General features: G+C 35.4%; 1 long non-coding RNA gene across 2 annotated transcripts; it reads right to left on the bottom strand.

Moving 5' to 3' along the window:
• Positions 1–8: 8 nt before the first annotated feature.
• Positions 9–1,462, bottom strand: LOC121248218. 2 transcript variants are annotated; one of them, XR_005937410.1, is made up of 2 exons: positions 961–1,462; positions 9–329 (listed from the first exon to the last, which is right to left on the bottom strand). It is a non-coding gene; the product is annotated as an uncharacterized LOC121248218 (long non-coding RNA). The 2 variants fall into 2 exon arrangements; XR_005937411.1 differs by having other exon boundaries at positions 502–1,462.
• Positions 1,463–6,775: the final 5,313 nt, after the last annotated feature.

Genomic DNA, 6,775 nt, shown 5'->3' on the forward strand with positions numbered 1-6,775 from the left:
TATATATATATATATATATATATATATATATATATATATTGCTGCAAATCCGATCTTTCAAAAACCCATTTAACCAAAAATAATCATGCCCTTAATGCAAAACCGAAATCATGATGAAACCTAGATGCAGTCATTGATCAATATTCTTCTGAAATCTTGACATGGGAAAAGGCTCAAGAAGGAAACGTATTGCGGTCCCCGTTGCCTAACCTGACCTAAACGTCCCCATCTTCGCCTGGGAAATCCAACAGTCATCGATGTGGTCGAAGGAGAATACGCCAATCGTCTATAAATGTTGTCCCAGGTTTCACGAAGCAACCAAACTGAAGCTATCAATAAATAAAAGAAATCAGGAGATCAGAAGAGAGATTCAGGGGTTGGGGGACCAAGCAACCAAACAGATCAAGCTATCAATAATAAGGACAAAAAAAAAAAAAAAAAAAGTAAAGAGATGAAGACATGAGCTAGGGTTTTGGGAACTCGATCTCTAATTAGGGCAACCTTAGCTAGCTTATGCTCTTTGGTCTTGGCGAGGATGAATTGGATCTGCCCATGTGCCTCCTTGGGGACTTTGGTGAATACTGAATATTAATTAGGAGCATAATATATACTGAATCTGGTGAGCGCATATTAATGAGAGAGAGAGAGAGAGAGAGAGAGAGAGAGAGAGAGAGACGAGGGGAGCGTCGATCGGCGAGGGTGAGAAGCGAAGAATTTTCTCCCTACCTTTCACACGAAACCGCAGCTAAAAATATATTTAGCGACAGTTTCAAACAAAAACTAGCTACCGCCATTGAAATGCAGCTTTAACAGTGATTTAAAAAAAAAGACACCATGTAGAAATTAAAATTTAGACCATATGTTCCTACAGAAACTTCAAAAACTATTTCCCTAAAAACCGCTACTGTATATAATTTTGCAATAGTTTTAGACAAAATCGATACTACAGAAAAGATTAACCTTTCTCCTAGCCTGTCGAATCTGACGAAGATTTTCTTTTGTGGAAGATCTGTGGTTCCGCTGGGGTGGGGGGCGGAGTTCGGCGAGCTGGCAGATCTGGTAGGGTTTCTGCGGCGGGTATGTGCAGGCTAGGTGTTGGCGTTGTGCTTAATTTGTGCTTAATTAATTTATGGATGTGGGGTTTTTGTGGACTGTGTGTGGTTAGCGACTGTCCTGGCTAGATCAAGTCCGGCCGTATATATGTTTGTTGTAGTGTTGGATCTGTCGTCACAAGTAAAGATGGATCATCAGACTGTGGTGGTCGGAATTATGTGCATATTCGGTTGTCGTTTGGAGGTTGACCGTTCTTGGTGGCAAGAAAGCCGGGAGTCTACTTTTTGTGTTAGATCTGATGTTAGATTTATTTGGAGATCCATATGATTTGTCGTTGTCAATATCTCTTAATTTCTTCGTCATGATGTTTTTATGGCTGTTATGCAGAAAGTGTAGCTAGTACTACTACTACTACTACTGCAGCCATATATAAGAACAGGGAGACCTCAGTCATATTGCATGAAAGACTATATATATATATATATATATATAGCTCTAGATTTTTGAAATCTATATATTATTTCAGTCTCTTAATTTCGACTAGCTAGTGTGTCGTACTGATCACGCCGGCTACCGATCGACGGTGTTGATCAAGAACAAAACTACCATTGTAGAAATTATTGTAGTTTATTTTTAATTGCAAAATTTAGATAATTAGCAGCCACTGAGCCTAGAATCTTAAAAAAAGATATATAATAACACAATGATCAACGACTAATCATCTTCAAGGCCGAATCTACATGAATTATTGATTCCACATGATATATATAGCTTATGGAGTAAGCTGCTATATAATTAACTTTATCTAATTTCTTTTTTAAGTAAGTCTTAATTATTACAATAATTGACAGCTAGCATTAATTTATTGTAATCTACAGTACCCTTTTGTCATATTAAAGGTTGATTGTTAAGTTTGCTTGCGCATGCGATAAGAATTACTACTTGTCCAACAAATAATCTAATAATTACCAATTAATAAAGCAACGGTACGCACAATGTCTGCTTAACATGATATCCCCGCCGTCCCCGCCCCATATAGAATTTCCCACGCCTGTATTGCTTACTATAAAACTAGTCATGACGAGCTAGCTAGATTGCATAACCTGCATTCGTAACGCAAACAAAAGATGGCAGAAACCAATACAAACCAAACAACAAAATTAGAATGTTAAAGCCAAATCACAATTTTACAAATCGAATTTGGATTTTTTCAAATCACAAAACCCAAAAAAATGTTGTCCAAGACCTAAGCTAAATATGTAGACAAGATCAATGCCAAAGGTTGTCCATCCAAATATCCAATAGCTTGATAAAGACTATGAAGACAACCATCGAGAGAGGTGGTGACGACTGGCGATCGAGGCACTAGGCTGGATAGAAAATAGGGGTGTACAAAAATAGATCAAACCGGCTGGGACCGACTCGGACCGGCCGCCGGAGTACAGAACTGGCTAAAACCAGTAGAGAACCAGTCGGTCGGTGTGGTAGAAATAAGCTGAAACTAACATCAGCCGGTTTGGTTCCGGTTCAAACTTGGTTCAAATCGCCGAACCTACCGATTATATATATATATATATATTTTATATATATCTTAGGTAAAACGATGCCTCACGTATTGTTTAGGAAAAAAATTAGAATGAAATGACGTTGTTTGGTTGAATACACCAAAAAACATCGTTTCAATCTAGGGTTTAATACCCCATTCCCTTCTTCTTCTTCTTCCTATTCTCTTTCTCTCTGCTCTCTCTCACACAACGGCGCATCTCTCTCTCTCAGCGCAAGGTCACACCTCCCATTTCTAAGTTTTGAATCATTCACAATGCCAAATGGACACCGACGACCAATCGGGATTGTGCCGAAACCCATGTCAATGGTTTTCTCCACCTTTACTAGCTCATTTCTGCCGATTTTATCCATGTATATAAGTTGTCGGTTCAGTTTTGATTTTGGACCAAAACAGTGGTTTTCACCCCTACTAGAGAATCAGGGTTTTGAGAGCAAAAAAAAACGCAATCCGTGTAATATTGATCTCCACCCGTTTTCGATCTGATAATATATAGTACTTTATGAAGTACTAGTCACACATTAATTGATCCAACTTAATAGGGAGAAAAGATCACCATGACCGTTCCACAAATTAATAATATTATACCAAATTGCATTATTAATATTCGACAGAACCAACTTGTTGCAACATATATGCCGGCCCTTAGCATCCAACGTCATGCACATAATTAAAAAGTGCAGTAGTCTCTCAACTAGATGATCCAACACATTCTGACAGGCTCATCTCTTCTTAGGCAACTTATATAAATTAATATTATAAGGTCGTTACTTAACTTGTCAATATATATATATATATATATATATATATATATATATATATATAAGGCCGTTTATGAAATTAGGTACTGCATGGCGAGCTAGCTCAAGTGCTCTAATTAAACTACGCCAGGTGGTAGGTAGATGTTTCTCTTGAGTGTGATAGATTTACTACATATATATATACATACATATATAATATGTATATTTACTTCGGTGGGTTAATTTCTATATATCATTGATGATCTAGCTATATATCAGTGACTCATGTATCATTGTGTACGATCAGAACCTCTACCACCTCCACTTTCTTGAAATTACAATCGATGCATGATCTATTTATAATCGTTCCTTAATATTGTTTGACCTAGCTATTTTAATTTGTCCAACCTTGATCAAGTGATCGATGATCTATATATTTAGCTAGGTCAGAAATTCGATGCACGACGTACCAGCTAAGGGCAAGAATTCTCGAATTCAGGATTATATATAATATCGATTTTCTCAACTAAAAACCTCAGAACGTTAACGTTGTTGATAAAACCAAGATCAGATCAAAAACGCCAAGCTAATTAAGCAAAACAAAAGGTTTACAAGGACAAGTTCTTCTTACTTTTCGCCAGCTAAAGTAAAGTGGAATTATATGGAGGATATTCGAATATATATATATATATATATATATATATATATATATGTGTTGCGCGCGCGCAGGATTCGGCCTTGCCCAAAGCAAGAACGAAAGGCCAACAAAATAAAAGAAATAAAACAAAAAGGTCATGAGATACATGATATCGTGGTAACGCCGAAGATATGCTCTTGTGGTCCAGTGTTGTTGATAAATGGGATTTGTTGTTATAAGGTACCATATTAGGCGTAAATTTTATTATAAAATGTGGTCCCGTTAGTACTACTCATGATAATATTTATCTTTCTGTCCAAAATTTATGCATCTCAGTCTCCTTAACAGAGAACTGCTGGGGACCAATTGGTCTGCAACCTCCCAATATTTGAAGTTCAAAACAATTCCTTTGCCATCCTCGTGGATCGACTTGCTGCATGAATTCTGGAGACCATTTACACATATCATGACATGATGACAAACCCATAAAAAATATATATTAATTCAAAATAAATTAAAGGGGTGCCGGGTACGTACGTACGTACTAGGATTAGTAGTATATAATCCAAAAATTTCCATATTTTTATCCTAGCTAGCTATATGCAATATGCCAGGATTATGGCATGTCTTCATGCTCAACAACCTAGTAGAAGTAGTTGGAGGCGAAACTAGCTAAATAGAAACTAAACCGTGAGAAAATTCCTCATCTCTATGCTTGTTCTTATGTATGTACGTACTCCATGGGGCATGGACTTGGACGAAGGCATTCAAGGATCGATGAAGCTGCTAAAATTGGAGTACTCTAGGGCGGTTTATCCGATCAGGGGGAGAAAAGAAGAAACATAGGGGTGTCAAATTGTGTTAACAGATCGTGTGTAATTAAGGCATATATATTATACTATATGGGTCAACCATAACCCGATCTGTTAAACTTATCGTGTCAAAATCTCAAACCCTAACAAGACTCATTAACATAACATGTCGTGTCGTGTCAACCCATTTTGACCCGTTTATGTAAATAGGTTGAACAAACCCGAAATTAACCCATTTGACATTGTTAAGTTTAGCATAATTTTATATAAATGTTAAAATCACAATATTTAAAAAAAATATAAAATTAACTACAAGTTCAAAATTACAATCCAAACAAAAAAAAAATATAGAAATTAAGATTTCAGCAATTTTACTTTTATATATAAGGGTATAATTGTAACTTTAACTTTCTTAACGGGTCAAAACAGGTTGGTTGTTATCAACCTGTTAAGCAATTGTGCCTTAACTGGTCAACCTATTTTGACCTGAACCCATTAAAACTAAATCCAAATCCATTATTATCATGTTGTGTTTATGTTGTGTTCATGTTGGGTTAACGGATCATGTCACATATTGTCATCCCTAAAAAAAATTAAGTTGTTCTTAATCTTGTTGCTAGAGACCTCATAATAATTTTTTTCTCTCCGTTTTTCAAGTTGGGGTAGCTAGTTATTATATATATGTATGCATGTGCATGGTTTCTACTTTCTAAAACTAGAAATGCTTTAACCACAAAAAAAATTCTACAAAAGTAAATTTACAAGCTAATATGATTTGATGTAATACATTAGATTGTAAAATTATTTTATTATAAAATAGATATGACATATCATATCAAACTATGCCAATAAATTTGTAAATTTACTTTTATAAAAATCTCTTTTTATTTGGTGCAGTTCTCTTTTAAGATACCAATCACAATCACGGGAGCTAGCTTCTGGCCATGAGACTAGATAGAGCTTGGGGGAGCCCCCGCGCTCGCACCTTCCATACACCTGATCTCACAAGTCGTGACACGGCGCCCCTTAGATTCTGCTCGATGGATTGCTAAATTCATGCGTACAATGATGATGACAATTCTTAATTATAATAGGACTACCACTGCAAGGAATGGTGCTGTCCGTCAGCGGAACCAAAGACTTTTTACCCCACCCCCTTTCATAAAAGGAAAATACTTGCATGCACGTGGTCTTTTTTTTTTTTTTTTTTTTTTATTAAGAAAGTGACTATTAGTAAATGAGTTTTGCTATGTATAAGCAAGTCTGCGTATCAATCTACGTATTAATATTGTTGTCTTCGTATTCTAAATTTAAATTAGCACTGTTTTCAATAAAATCTACTTTTTGACCAATCATATTGAATTTGTGCGCGTATTAGTGCGCAGAATCGCTTACAATTAAATTTTTTCTTAGTAAATTTATAAATTTTTTCTAAATATTTAAAAATATTGAAAAAAAGAAAAAAAATGCAATTATACTAGCTAGAGGCATATTTGAGGTGTACATTTAGTATGCACCCTAACATTGTCCCTTACAAAAATAAAAAAAGGCTGTAATACCTATATCCTGCTACATATATATCAACGTTCCCCCGGTCCCTAATCATCATCATCATCAATATTTTATCGGAGAGTATTACTCCCACCAACAAAGGATATCGAGATGTGTACCGAATAGTGTATTTTATTTATTTTGTTAACGAATGTGTATTGAAAAAAATATTAAATAAACACACACAAATGCTTAAAAAATAAAAAAAAACCACATGAGTTCGGTACACATATTCGGTATCTTTGATCGATGGACAAAGCATTTTCCACATTTTAGTACGCGTACTGCATATTATATGCTGATTCTCACAAAATTTAGAAAATGATCATTAATATATATATTTATCATGATCATTAATGACTGATCATGATAATCGATCTACAAGTAATTATTTCATCATGCATTGATGATGCCTACA

Source organism: Juglans microcarpa x Juglans regia, chromosome 2D, assembly GCF_004785595.1.
Source record: "Juglans microcarpa x Juglans regia isolate MS1-56 chromosome 2D, Jm3101_v1.0, whole genome shotgun sequence".
Classification (NCBI taxonomy): domain Eukaryota; kingdom Viridiplantae; phylum Streptophyta; class Magnoliopsida; order Fagales; family Juglandaceae; genus Juglans; species Juglans microcarpa x Juglans regia.